Source organism: Galeopterus variegatus, unplaced genomic scaffold (assembly GCF_000696425.1).
Source record: "Galeopterus variegatus unplaced genomic scaffold, G_variegatus-3.0.2 Scaffold3262, whole genome shotgun sequence".
In the NCBI taxonomy this organism is placed as follows: domain Eukaryota; kingdom Metazoa; phylum Chordata; class Mammalia; order Dermoptera; family Cynocephalidae; genus Galeopterus; species Galeopterus variegatus.
Genome location: NW_007729373.1, coordinates 151072 through 165466, shown reverse-complemented (window position 1 = coordinate 165466; position 14395 = coordinate 151072). Strand labels below are relative to the sequence as shown.

Below are 14395 nucleotides of genomic sequence, written 5' to 3'. Positions count from 1 at the left end.
AAGAGGCGGCTCGGGGGGGGCGGGGCTTGGCCCGCGCCTCCTGCGCGCGACACGGTTTCGTGGCCTCGGGGCCTGGGCTGTTTCTTCCCGGAAAGGACGGGGACTCCCCGCTAGCCACCTTAAGGCGGGACGTGTGGGATCTCCAGCCTAGTCGCAGGAGCAGGTGATGTCTGCGGGGCGCGGCGGTGACAGGGTAACCCCTGGCAGCACGCTTCCGCCCCACCTCCAAGCTCTCGCAGCCGCCGGGCCTGAACCGCTAGTCTTTTGTCGGGTTGCTCTTGGTGCCCAGGCCTCAGCCCCTGCGAGAGAAAGCTGGCTCAGCGTAGGTACAGTACTGGGAAGCGCAGCCATCTGGCCTCTCCCTGAGTCCGGAGGATGGGGGTAGCAGACTGAGCCCCACCTGATGTGTGATGCACTTTGTTAAACAGCCCATTTATAGGCACTTGAAATTTTGTTAGGAAAAAGAAAGGTTTAATTATCAGACGGTAACATTTTTGGAGGGCAGAAGCCTAGTTCTATCATTTCCCATCTATGCCCAAGCAAGTTGATTTACCATTTTGAGCCTCAGTTTCTCCTCCTGTGAAATGGGGATGATAATTATGCCCCAGCAATGAGGTAGACTTCATTATATCTTTTACTTTTTGAGCCCTAAAAATGTTTATTCATTTTTTAATAGTAATAAAATACCCACTGCATAGGATTATTGTATTCAGTAGTACCTAAAACTTGCTTGCTCCTTTCTGACGTACAGTATAGAGAGATTGAGAATCCTGTGGTGACCCAACCTCTTGGATTCTCACAATGCCCGTTCTCTTATCCAATAGACTTCCAACTCTTTTCTGTTGCTTCCTCATCCCTGACTTAGTATTTCCTAGTTTTCTTTCAGATTTTCTCAGTAAAGGCCTTGTGTCTGAGCAAGAGGGGCTTCAGTTTCCAGAACTCTGGTCCTCTTCCTTACGGGGCAAGAAGTCTGAGGAACTAAATGGATTTACCAACCCCAATCCCACATCCCCCTTCTAAACCACACTCTGAGTACCTAGTCTTTTAAATCCTAGGCCCAAATAGCCCTAACCTACTTCCAGAAAAATGTGGAGTACTTGGGCTAGATCACTCCATAGTCTGGTCTTGGTTTGAAACTGGCTCAAAACTGAAACCTGGAAGAATTAAAGGATGCTTCTATTCAGATTTACTCCAAAAAGAACTAACAAGTATTGCAAAACAGTGTATAAATATGAGAGTTGCAGATATATAGATAAACTGCCCATCATCTCCCCCCATATCTCAGGGATGCCAGCCTGGAGGTTGGCTTTGTTTTTCAGGATTGATGGTGTTTATTTATCAACCCCTTATAACCCCTGGAGGGAGGTGACCTGGAGGTAAGGAAGAGTAGAACAAAATAAATGGGTGGTGTAGATAGATTGGGATAGGAGTAGCGAAAGGGAAGATTTTTACTTGGTAATTTCTACCAGCCCCCTTCCTTGAATGATTACTGTCTTTCCTTCATCCTCTAGATTTCATGGAATTTTAATTCACTGAACTTGCCTGTTCATTTTAATTTCTATTACTCTACCCTGACCTAAATTATCGCAACAATGTGTCAGGATGAATGCAACAATTCCCACTAGTGATGAAGTAGCCAAATGGCCACTGCAGTTTTTAATCTCAAATCTGCATGTCACTGGTCATTTATCCTAGAGAAGTAGAAACTTATGATTACCCAAAAATCTGCACTAAACAGTGTTTGTAATAGCCAAACCTGGAAACAACACAAATGGCCTTGAATGATGAATGGCTAAACTAAACTGTTGGCACATCCGTATCATGATAATACTCAGGACTAAAAACCAATGATCTACTGAAACAGGCAGCAACTTGGATTGATCTCATGGGAATTATGCTGAGTGAAAAAAGTTAATCTCAAAAAGTTACAATCTGTGTGATTCCATTCATAGCATTCTTGATATGTCAAAAATTATAGAGAACAGATTTGTTGCTGGCGTTTAGGGAGAAGGGAGAGAAGGAGGTGTCCGTAGCATGAGGGATCCTTGTAATGAAACAGTTTTGTTTCTTTTTTTTTGCCAGATGGTGAGTGATAACAGTTCTGTTTCTTGACTTGTGGAGATAGATGGTCACATGTGATATCTACACATGTGATAAAATTGCATAGGACTAAACACACATAAGTACATGTGTGAATGTAAAAATGGTGAAATCTGAATAAGGTTGGTGGATGATATCAATGTTAACTTCCTGTTTGTGATATTGTATTATATTTTGCAAGATGTTACTGTGTTAGTCATTTTCTGGTGCTCATAACAAAATACACCGAACTGGGTGATTTATAAAGAAAATTAAATTTATTGCTTACAGTTTCAGAGGCTGGAAATCCAAAGTCCAGGGAATGCATCTGATGAAGGCTTTGTTTGGTGTGACTTCAGTGACGACCGAGCATCACATTGAGAAAATGGTGGACCACAGAGAGGCGAGATTAACCTCATTCACTGTCTTTCTAAAGCCCTCCAAACCACACCCATGACCAACATTTTTAATCAATTCACTACAGCATGGTCCTACAGTCTAATCACTTCTTCAAGGCCACACCATGATGTAATTATATATAAAACATAATTATAATGATATATATTATAAAAATATTATAATATAATATAAATTATATATAATTATATGCATGATTATATATAATTTTAATTATATAAATATAATTAATATAATTTTAATTATAGATGGTAATTATATAATTATGTAATAGGATTTCCCACCCTCAACAGTTACAATGGGAATTAAGCTTATAATACATGAAATTTGGAGGGCACAATTCAATCAATCCACAGCAGTTACCATTGGGAGAAACTGAGTGAAAGGTATACTGGATCTCTATTATTTCTTACAACTGTATGTGAATCTACAATTATCTCAAAATAAATTTTTTAAAAATTCTCTATATTACAACATCCATGTCTTCTTCCAGCCAGCAAATCCCTATTTTGCTGTTACTGAACTAATCACCATGGACAGAGAAATTGATTTAGGTTTGGTTTTACTACCTATCCCTGAACCAGTGTAGCAGGGGGGTTGAGATAATGTTCACAGGTCTATGCCAGTCAAGACCCATTCTTGAAATCAAAATCCTGAAACCTCATGGGTACTCTGGAGTGGGGTGAACTGGATGCTGGTGAAACATCTGTAAGGTTAGCTATATTCCGTTCCCCTGTCCTGACTCTGTAGTCACCTGGGCCCTATATCCATTACAATTAGGTTCTCCTAGGTAAACCCAAATAAGAGGCTTAGATGGCAGAGTTTTTATCTGTCTCATGTAAAAAAGTCCAGAAGAAGGCACTTCAGGGCTAGTGTGGCAGATTCACCATCCTCAGTGGCTCAAATCTCTTTCTATTTTTCTGTTCTAATGTTCTTGGGCATGGTGTCCACCCTCAGTGTCATCTCATAGTCCAAGATGACTGGATTCACCATCCTCAGTGGCTCAAATCTCTTTCTATTTTTCTGTTCTAATGTTCTTGGGCATAGTGTCCACCCTCAGTGTCATCTCATAGTCCAAGATGACTACTGGAGTTTTATAACCCAGGTGGGAAAGAGAAAGAGCAAAAGGTCACTTGTCCCAACTAAGTGAAACCCCCACTTTTTTTTAAAGGTAACCATTTAATTCATTGCACAAATTTAAACACCTTCGAGAGGGAAAGGGGGTGCTTTTAATAGCTGTACGAGGACAACAAGTGGAAATAGTGTCCCAGATAAACTGGGACAAATCATCACTCTGTTTTTGAAGATCTTTCTCAGAAGGCTCTTCTACTCCACGTCAACTTCCACTTAAGCATCACTAACTACTGCAAAAGGAAGTTAGGAGGCACACTACTATCCAGGATAAAAATCGGGGTTCTGCAAGGAAGGAAAGAAGAAGGTAAGAATGGCTATTGGGTAGGCAATGAGCAGCTTCTGTCACAGGTCTTGCATTAGCACTATTTGTGACCTGAATTTCACAGTTTCTTTAAAACAACTCCTTTTGACTCCATAGGCTCTCAGAATAGTATGTGAAATGTGGCAAAGGACAAATCCTCTCTGGTCCTCATCTCTTCCCTCTGGAATAGCTCTTTTATTGGGGAGGGTGGTGAAGGGCCGGCTGGCCGGTACCAGGATCTCAACCCGTGACTTTGGTCTTATAAGGCTGCACTCTAACCAGCTATGCTAACTGGCCAGCTTTTCATCTCTTCCCTCTCTTCTTCACTTTCTAACATCTTCCCTCAGCCAAAAGTGGAAAGTCCTTATGAAACAGACCTGAGCAGTGTGCATGCCCCACGCTGAGTCATCTCGTTAGCATAAGCTGTTGAGTGTGCTCTGAGGGGCCCACCAGGAACAGCAGACACACTTGTCACTAGGGAAATTGCAAGTGTTTAGAGGTTACTCACCAGGAGAAAACAAAGGCCAGACCTTTCTTTGAGTGAGACCAGATTCCTCACTATAGAAATACCATGAGCACAGTACGAGAAAATCTTCATAAATATATTAGAAATGTGTTGAAGGGCCAGCCTGTGGCTCACTTGGGAGAGTGTGGTGCTGATAACACCAAGTCAAGGGTTAAGATCCCTATATAGGGATGGCCGGTTAGCTCACTTGGGTGAGCGTGGTGCTGATAACACCAAGTCAAGGGTTTAGATCCCCTTACCGGTCATCTTTAAAAAAAAAGAAAGAAAGAAATGTGTTGAACTTGGTATAAATAAAAGTCCTACTCTTCTATTATCCGTTTTACCCCAGCTCGGAAGAGCATTTCAGGGTAGTTTGTAAAAGAAAACAAAGTAGGAAGCATTACAGTCCCTTTTCAGCTTCTTCTTGCCTTTCCGCTCTCATTGACTGAAGATGATAGAGGGCTGGGGATGGGGCACAGAAAGCAAGGATGGGGGGGATTGCCAAATTCACATTTAAAGAACCCTGGATTTAAAGAGACATGATCAAATGACTTGCAGTAATCTGAAGGCATTTTTGCTTTGAGGTAAAAAGGTGGTGGACTCTTTGTATCTTTTGAATTTTATACTATGTGTATGCCTTAGCTATCAAAACAAATTAAAATGTTAAATAAGGAAACAAAAGAGTTCTCAATTATCTAAAGCACTCCTTTCTGTGCAGGGAATGGACAGTCTTTTAAATTTCAAACTTTAAAATCGTGTTTCTAGACTGAAGGAATGACTTTGTTTCTGAAATTTTCTTTTTCATTTTGAGAAATATTGGTCCATTTACAAATAAGCCCTGAAAGCTCTTCTAACGGTAAAAGAAACATATGTTTCATTTTGAGATAATGGTCTGTCCACTCCACAGCTACTGAAAATTCCCATTATCAAACCATTTATCTTGCTATTTTCAGATTTATTTATTATTAAAATCTAATGCAAATCAAATCCAATTTTTTGATCTAGTTGGGTCTATGTGAGAAAAACAGGGAGTGAGAACCAAAGTAGTTAAAAAGAAAACAGCAAAGAAAAAACCCACCAACAGGTATTAATTTAAAAGTTACGGTACACACCCCAATGCTATTGTGTCATTATATGTCATTAAAAAGAACGTGTGTACTGATATGGAAAGATGTCCAGGTTACATTGTTAAGTTAAAAACAAGTTGCAGTACGTTATATAAAGTGAATTAATTTTTGTAAAATAATAATATGCTAATGTATATATTGAAAAAATATCTGGAGGAACATAAACCAAATTGGTAAGGGAGTAATGTGTTGGAAAGACTGGGAGGAGGGTGTAGATTAGAAGTGACTTTTCCTTTCTAGGATTTACTATATTTCTGCAATGTATGTTTTATTTTTACTACAGGAATATGTCATTTTGTAAGTAGAAAATACAGTACAAATAATTTAAAAGTAAAAAAAATGGAGGACTAGTCAGAGAGCTAGACAATAGACTACAAAGTATTACAAACCAAGAATGCGAGGCATGCTCCCTCCTCAGCCATTTTTTTTTTCTTTCAAATTTTAAAACTCTTCTTTTATTGTATAGTTAGTACTCCTTTCAACTACCTCAAATCCTGTTGCTAACACTAAGGTCAAGGATTCAGATCCCTGTAACCCACCAGCTGCCAAAAAAGAAAGAAAGAAAGAAAAGAAAAGAAATCCAACCACCTCAAATCCTTTGTGGCTGCTTATAAGAGCAATAATAACTAAACTATAGGACATTGGTAAACTCTGAGAGACTCTAACTTGCAATAAGGTCAGTGTTGAAGAAAATTTGGAAAGGCATTACTGATAAATTTGGCTAAATAGGGGTTCATGAAAAAATGCGATGGTGATAAAAATTGGTTGTGGTGGGCTTAGACTGAGAGTCCTGAATCCTAATGGGGGAGGGCCATTGTGAGCATAGCGTGGACCTGTTGACGATCTAGGCCGCAGTATAGGTAATACCAATCAGGAGGACCAATTTGGAGCCTATTGCAATAGTGTTTGTAAAGGACATGGGGGGAGAGACTAATAAAAACAGAAATGGGCAGAGAGGTTGAATAAGAATCAGAATACTCAGTGTCATCCTCCTTAGCTACTTCTAAGGAGAATGAAGCTGAAATGGTCAAGGAGGAGAGAGATCTTAAAATAGAGAAATAAAGAGGAATGCAGTAAGCAAGGGAACGAGAGGCAGAGAGAGGAGAGGCAGACGTCTGATAAAAAGAGAGGGATATGCTTGCATTTGGGGAAGAGATAGTTCTCCTTTTGAACAGGTGTGACTTTGTGGCTTTCTGACCATCTCCTAGAAACCCCACCCAGACAGAACCCAAATGGCATACTCTCAAAATGGACTACTATGGATCTAAAGGGGACTGACAATAAGTAGAAGGGAAAAAAAATCATGAGGCTTTTAAGAATAAGTGATTTTCACCACTTCTTCCTCCTCTGATTCTTTCAAGTTGATGGAGAAGGAGAGATGAGATGTTTATTTAATAGGTACCTATTAGAAGCTACTATGCACTGGACTCTATTTACAAGGCACAAAATCCTTCTAGACCCTGCAAGGTAGATGCTATTATTATCATTCCCATTTTTGGAGCTAGTCCAGGTAGACTAGCTCCAGGTCTTGATCAGGCCTTTTTTTTTTTTTTTTTTTTTTTTTTTTTACACTATATACTTGCATTGCTGTTGTAGGTGCCAAGGGAAAGCTTTTTCTTCACCCCTGAAGATTCGTTAAAAATCAGCAGCAAAGGGCTGGTGGGTTAGTTCAGTTGGGTAGAGCACATCCTTATAACACCAGAATAATGGGTTAGGATCCCAGTACCAGCCAGCCATCAAGAAAAAAAAAAAAAATCAGTGACAAATTCAGATGAGTATGAAGAAAAGGCATAGCAAATTTTATTTTAATGTGCATAGTACATGGGAATTGCAAGAAAGTGATTTACCAATAACCCAATGGGGTGCAGATGCTTATGTACCCATCTTCAGTAGGAGTAAATGATTCTCAGGGAGACGCTATGGGCCTGGAGAACGTACAGTGGACTGGGACAAAGTCTATATTGGCCCTCAGAGCAGACAACGACTGGTAAATGATTCTCATCAAAATGCTCAATGGGACCAAAATAGAAGACAATGGTCTGTGACAAAAACCTGTCCAGGTGAGTTGACAAACTTCAGTCTTTCTTCCTGTGATATCAGTTAATGAAAACTCAGGGGAAGAACCAGAGATACTCTTGTTTTCTTATTTGGTGGGTCCAGACTTTAAGCAAATATGGGTACAGCTTTTTTCCTGTGCTTTAGAAGGTAACAGAGGAGAGAGGAGAGGAAGTGAGGGTGCAGGGAAGGTCACAGAGACCTTGAGGCTGCTTCTTTATTCCAGTATATCAAAGCACCATATTTTTGGAGTAACAGCTTTTGAGCCCCAACAATGAGTTTATTTAGTTGTCATGACAACATTCCCTGGTATAGGTTATTTTGTTTAGGGACCAGTGTGATGTGTCTTAGATTACACAAGCAATTGAGGACAAGATACAGGATATGAGAACTCAAGGCATATTCAGATAATGTCATTGAAAATGTGATTGTCATTAGTCATTTAAATATCATTTCTTGGGCCGGTGCCGGCCTGTGGCTCACTTGAGAGAGTGCGGTACTGATGGCGCCAAGGCCACGGGTTCGGATCCTTCTATAGGAATGGCTGGTTGGCTCACTTGGGGGAGTGTGCTGCTGACAACACCAAGTCAGGGGTTGAGATCCCCTTATCAGTCATCTTTTAAAAATAAATAAATAAATATCATTTCTTTTTTTTTTTTTTAATTTCTTTTTTTGGCTGCTGGCCAGTATGGGGATCCACATTTATTTATAAATTTGGAATTTGCTTGCTGATAACACCAAAGTCAAGGGTTTGGATCCCCCTCCCGGCCGGCTGCCAAAAAAAAAAAAAAAAAAAAAAGAAAAGAAAAGAAAGGTAATTTGCTTCCCAACATTTAACTGTATCCTATTTCCTGAGGATCAAATCTTTGAGGACAGTGGGGAAAAAGCTAATCTGTCCCATCTTTCCACATAGCAGGGGGTTGGGAAATTTTCTTTAATACAGGTACTTTGATATGAACAGAGTATCCTGGTAACACCTAGACAAGATTCCTGCCCTATGTAGCTCACAGGCTACTGGGGGCTGGGTGGAGGCGAGGATGGTAGCTGTCTCCAAGATGGTCACCATCAGTTTCTTCCATCTCTATATGCACATGATTTTGCATCATTGGGAGGTAGAGTCTACTCGTCTGCCCCCTTGAATCTGGGCTGGCCTGCAAATGCTCTGAGCAACTGAGTATAGCAGAAGTGATTCTACACCAGTGCCAGGCCTGCCTGTAAGAGGACTGACAGCCTCTGCCTTGATCTTTTAGAGTCTTTAACTACCATAGAAGATGTCTGTATTAGCCTGCTCAGGGTGCCATACAAAATACCACAGGTGGCTTAAACAACAGAAATGTATTTTCTCACAGTTTATTTTCTGTAGACTGGAAGTCCAAGATCAAGGTGTCTGCAGGTTGGTTTCTCCTGAGGCTGCTTTCCTTGGTTTGCAGGCAGTTGCCTTCTTACTATGTTTTCATATGACTTTTTCTGTGTGCACATAAACCCCTGTTGTCCCTTATTCTTCCTTCCTTCCTTCCTTTCTTCCTTCCTTCCTTCCTTCCTTCTTTTTCTTTTCTTTTCTTTTGGTGGGTGGTCACTACAGGAATCAAACCCTGGACCTTAGTGTAACCAGCTGAGCTAACTGGCCAGCCCTCTTCCTCCTCTTATAAGGACACAGTCCTACTGGATTAGGGCCCCACCCTCATGATGTCATTTAACCTTAATTACTTCTGTAATTACCTCTATCTCCAAATACAGTTTACATAGGTTGTAAGAGCTTCAACATATGAATTTAGGGGGAAAGGTGAAACAATTCAGTCCATAAAAATGTCCAACTACTCCACCGTGGACTACTCTATAAAGTGGGTGAGGGGGTCAGCTGAGGCCATCCTTTGAGCCATTCCCTGACAAAGGCACCAGGCTTGTGACAAAGGCAGCAGCCTAATTGCCAAATGGATACTGTATTAGTTTATTTTGTGTTGCTTATAACAAAATACATGGAACCGGGTAATTATAAAGAAAAATGACATTTATTGCTTACAGTTTCTGAGGCTGGAAAGTCCAAAGTCCATCTGCTGGTGGTGACAATGACCCAGGGATCTCACATTGCAAGGTGGTGGAAGCAGAGAGCTGAGAGAGAGAGAGAGACAGACTCTCCTCTTCTTTTAAAGCCCTCAGAACCAAGCCCCTGACCATCATTTCTAATCCACTGACTACTGTGAGGTCCTACAATCCAATCAACCTCTTCAAGGCTCCACCTTTACTTTCCATAATAGGATCTCCCACCCTCTTAACAGTCACAGTGGGGGCTAAGTTTCTAATACATAAAACTTGGGGGACACAATTCAAGCTTCAGGGAGTTTTGGGGGGACATAATTCAATCCACTACAGATACATTCTGAGTCACTAGTCAATGCTACAAGGAGCAGAAGAATCACCCCAATGAGCCCTGAGTTTTGGGGCAGTTTGCTATGCAGTATGAAATAACCAGAATGAGTGGCATTAAGTTATTAAACAAATCAACATATGTTTACTAATTGTGACAAGTGCTGTGAAGGAAGAGACAGGATGCTAAAAGAAAAAATAACAGGGTGTGTGGGAAAGGCATGTTGAACTGCAAGGGAGAAATAATCGAAGGACCCAGAGTACATTGGGCCTGAAGATTTCAATGCCTTTGTGAGCTCTGGAACCATTTCTCTTCTTTTCTGTGCAAAACTCCTTGGAAAAGCAGATGCCTCTGCTTTCCTTGCAGGTGAGCCACTCCTTCCAGAATCAGCCTCTCACAAAACTTCCTCTATCCTCCCAAGTCACAACAATTTCTCCCTCCTTTTAAGCTCTTTTTAGAGCTTATGCTGTGTAACATTTAATTGACATTGAAGGAGAAATTGTCTTATATTGTAATTTTAAACATATCGAGGTAAAATATAAAGTGTATAAGCCTTCAGCGTATAGCTTACTGAATTGTTATGTGTGTGCAGCCACGACCAGATCAAGATGAAGAACATTTTCAGCATCAGGAAGGCTCCCTCGTGCCTCTGTCCCATCAATACCCAACCCCAGAGATTACCCAGAAGAAATCACCTTTCCAAATTTCTAGAAACATTAGTTAACTTACCTGATCTTGACCTTTATATAAATAAAATCATATTCTAAGCACTTATATCATGTCTCACTTTTTTTTCTTTCTCATTATGTCTGAGATTTTTTCTTGTCTACAGCAATTTTCCGCTCTGTATAATGATTTGTCATATGAATATGTCATAATTTAATCATTTTGCCATTGACAGGTTATTGGGTTGTTTTAAGTTGAATATGTAATAGGCAAAAACTTAATGCCCTGAACATTCTCTTATGCACTATGTTTGTAGGTGATCAAATGCCCTGATTTCTAGGAGTGGAGCTGCTGGTAGATATATATATATGTTCAGTTTTTTAGATACTACCATACAATTTTCCAATGTGAATGTACTAATTTACATTTTTAGCTGCAATGCATGTGAATTCTAGTTGTTCCACATACTAACCAGCACTTGGTATATGTGTTTTAAAAATATTTAGCCATTCAGGTGTATCTGTTATGTTATCTCATTGTGATTTTAATTTACATTTCCTTGATAACTAATGATATTAAGCACCTTTGCATATGTTTACTGATCATTTAAATGTCCCCCTTAGTGAAGAGCCTGATCAAGTCTTTTGCCAATTAAAGAAAAAATAAGGTATTTGGCTGTTTTGTGTTTTGTAGCAGTGCTTTATACCAGGGTTCTTCAAAAAGTTTGTGGAGAAATAGAAGGAAAGATAATAGAAATCTTTCCATGAACTTTTTGAATAATGCTTGTATATTTTGGATGAGTCCTTTGTTACATATGTATTTTGAAAATATTTTCCCTCAGCTTGTGGTTTCACTTTTTACTTTCTTAATGGTGTCTTTTGATGAAAAGAGTTTTTAGTTTTGATGAATTCCTCTTCATCAACTTTTTGGTTACTCCTTTTTAAAATCTTTGCCTACCCTATGTTTATTAAGATATTCTCCTTCTAGAAGTTTTACTTTCCCTTTCATCTTTGGGTGTATGATTCATTTTGAATTCATTTTTGTGTTTGATATGAAGTCTAAATCTAGTTTTTTTCAGTTGGTTATGTAGCATTTATTGAAAAGTTATGGCATACATTTATAACTGCATATATGTCTTCGTCTCATCTTAACACCATGTCCTAGAAGCAGAAATAGATACACTAATGGAAAATCAATTTACCAAATTTATTTGTTTCTTTCAACCAATTACAAAATTTACATCAATTCATATCGTCGGAGTGGTTTTAGCCACTTTTAAAGAATTCTGTGAGGTTATAATTGACCTGTTATACGCTTCGTCTTAATAATGGCTTTTGGGGGAAGATTTGATTTTTCCTTAGTCCAGCAGAGATAGGGGAGACTGAGGGACACAAAAGAATGTATGAAAAGATATTAATCTACAATGTATTTTATTATAAGAATATATCCACAAAAATCCTTTCTATTTAAGCATATGTTCTTCATGAATCTCTTCTTGTAGAAATTTATTTACTCATACATTCATTAATCCAACAAATATTTATTGAATAAATTCTTGGATATAATAATAAATATTCATATATACAATTTTTAATTAAATCAATATTCAAGGTTTTCATCATCATTTCATATTTTTCACAGCTGAGATACATGGTATACCATAATCACTTTTTTTTTTCTTTGACAACCTTTTGACCTTCCTGGAATTAATAATTACCTCCCATGTCTTAGCTAACTTTTCTAAATATTTATTCTTAATTCAACATCAGCTTTCCGACAGTATTTTATGGTCAGACACATGAGGCAATATGTCAGCTCCACTTTCCCCCTTTGGAAACATCCCTCTTTAAGCCCTTCTTTCTTCTATTCCATATAGACTGATTGCTCTGTAGGCTGGCACCTCAGCGGGCACCATGGGAACTTTACTTCTCTCCTGTCTTAGGGACCTATTACTGGATCTCACATCTTTTTTCTTAATTTCCTGTTTGGTGGAACATTCTCCAGAAGCTTCCTGAGAAAGAATGCGTGGGAGGTAAATTCTTTTGAGACCTGAAAATGTCCATTCACATTTGATTGATAGTTTGGCTGGGTTCAGAAATCCAGTTGTGGAAATCATTTTTCTTTATGGAAATGATTTAGAAGGCATTGCCTCACTGTCTTTCAGCTTTCAATGTTGCTGTGGAGAAAAAACGATGCCATTCTGATTCCTAATCCTTTATATGCAAGCTTTTTATTTTGTTCTTTCTGGGAACTTTAAAGATTTTCACTTTATCCCTAGTGTTCTGACACTTCATGATGATGTGCATTGCTGTGGGCCTTTTATTTTTATTTTTTTAAAGATGACCAGTAAGGGGATCTTAACCCTTGACTTGGTCGCTCTGCCAAGTGAGCTAACCTGCCATTGCTATATAGGGATCCGAATCCGTGGCCTTGGTGTTAACAGCACCACACTCTCCCAAGTGAGCCACGGGCCAGCCCTGCTGTGGTGCTTTTGCTGCTAAACATTATGCAGCGCATTTGATAGGCCTTTTAAATCTGGAGATTTAAGGTTTTCAGTCCTAGAAAAGAATCCTGTATTATATCTTTATCTCCTATCTAGGAGATTGCTACAACTTTATTTTGAAATTTAAAAAGATTCTGCCATCATAATATTCATCTTAAGAGCTCCCCCACCGTTTCTTGTTTCGTGAGTGTAATAACTTCTCTTATCTCCCTGGGGATTTAATTATAATTTTTTTAAAAATCCAGTTTCCTGCATTGTATTTGTTTCTTCTTAGATCCTCCTCGTCCCCTCCTGTTTATATTCGTTATTGTCTTTATTGTGGAAATATGTTCACAAGCATCTGGTTATCCTTGGGTTGTCGTTTATATTTGAAATAAGGAACTAAAAACCTGATTCTGGAAGCTGTGTGGACCCGTCCCAAGCTTGTAGACTAGAGAGTCTTCGGGAATTGCATGGAAACCTGGTCATTTCTTCGAGGAGACCTTCAAATGTCAGTGTCTATCGTTCTTTATCTCTAGTACCAATTTCCAGTGGCGTACAGCTTCAGCCTCCTGCCAGAAGTAGACAGAGAGGAGATGAGTCCGGTTGTCTGGCTCTGGGAGTCTGCGGGAAGCGATCTGGGGATCTGGGCTCTGTGCTGACGTTTCCTTCACGCCACTCTCGTTTTTCACCCCTTAGCTTCTCCCTCTTTCAACTTCTGACCAGGCCAACTCCTGTTACTCACATCTACAGCCAGTCTTCATGCTCAAGCCTTCTGAACCCCACTCACCCTAACCTTCTCTGGTCTACGCAAACTCTCCTGCTTTCTCACCTGGTCTACACTGGCTCATTTCTTCCCTGCCGTGCTATCGCCCATTCGCTTGGTTTGCCAGGCAGCATCTCAGGAATAGGGCCCGTGCTGTGTCCTTTGTTTATCCTGTTTATGGATAAACGGGCTGTCTCTTGTCCAGTCCAAAATCGGCGCTGGGTTTTTAGGATCCTCGCGCTCTTGTACCCTGGGGTTGCAGTGAAGGGTCGTGGGAAGGGAGGGGCCAGAGACGCTGAGTTCTAGCCGAGACTGGGAGGAAAGCCTCTCGAGTTGAATCAGTTTCTGATTCCTCTGAGAAAGAGGTTTCTTTGATGTATAGAGATTTGTATTTCTATTTCTGAAATTGGACTCTAAACCATGAAAACAGTAACAATTTACACTACTTGTGCGTTCATTACAGTTGATATAACTCATTTGCGAAACCTTTGTCCAGGT

The 14395-nt window shown here is 39.8% G+C and overlaps 1 long non-coding RNA gene across 1 annotated transcript; it reads left to right on the top strand.

The window, feature by feature from the left end:
- The first annotated feature begins 29 nt into the window (after positions 1–29).
- LOC103600205 lies at positions 30–2586 on the top strand. Its single transcript, XR_551373.1, has 3 exons — positions 30–163; positions 2083–2222; positions 2371–2586. It is a non-coding gene; the product is annotated as an uncharacterized LOC103600205 (long non-coding RNA).
- Positions 2587–14395: the final 11809 nt, after the last annotated feature.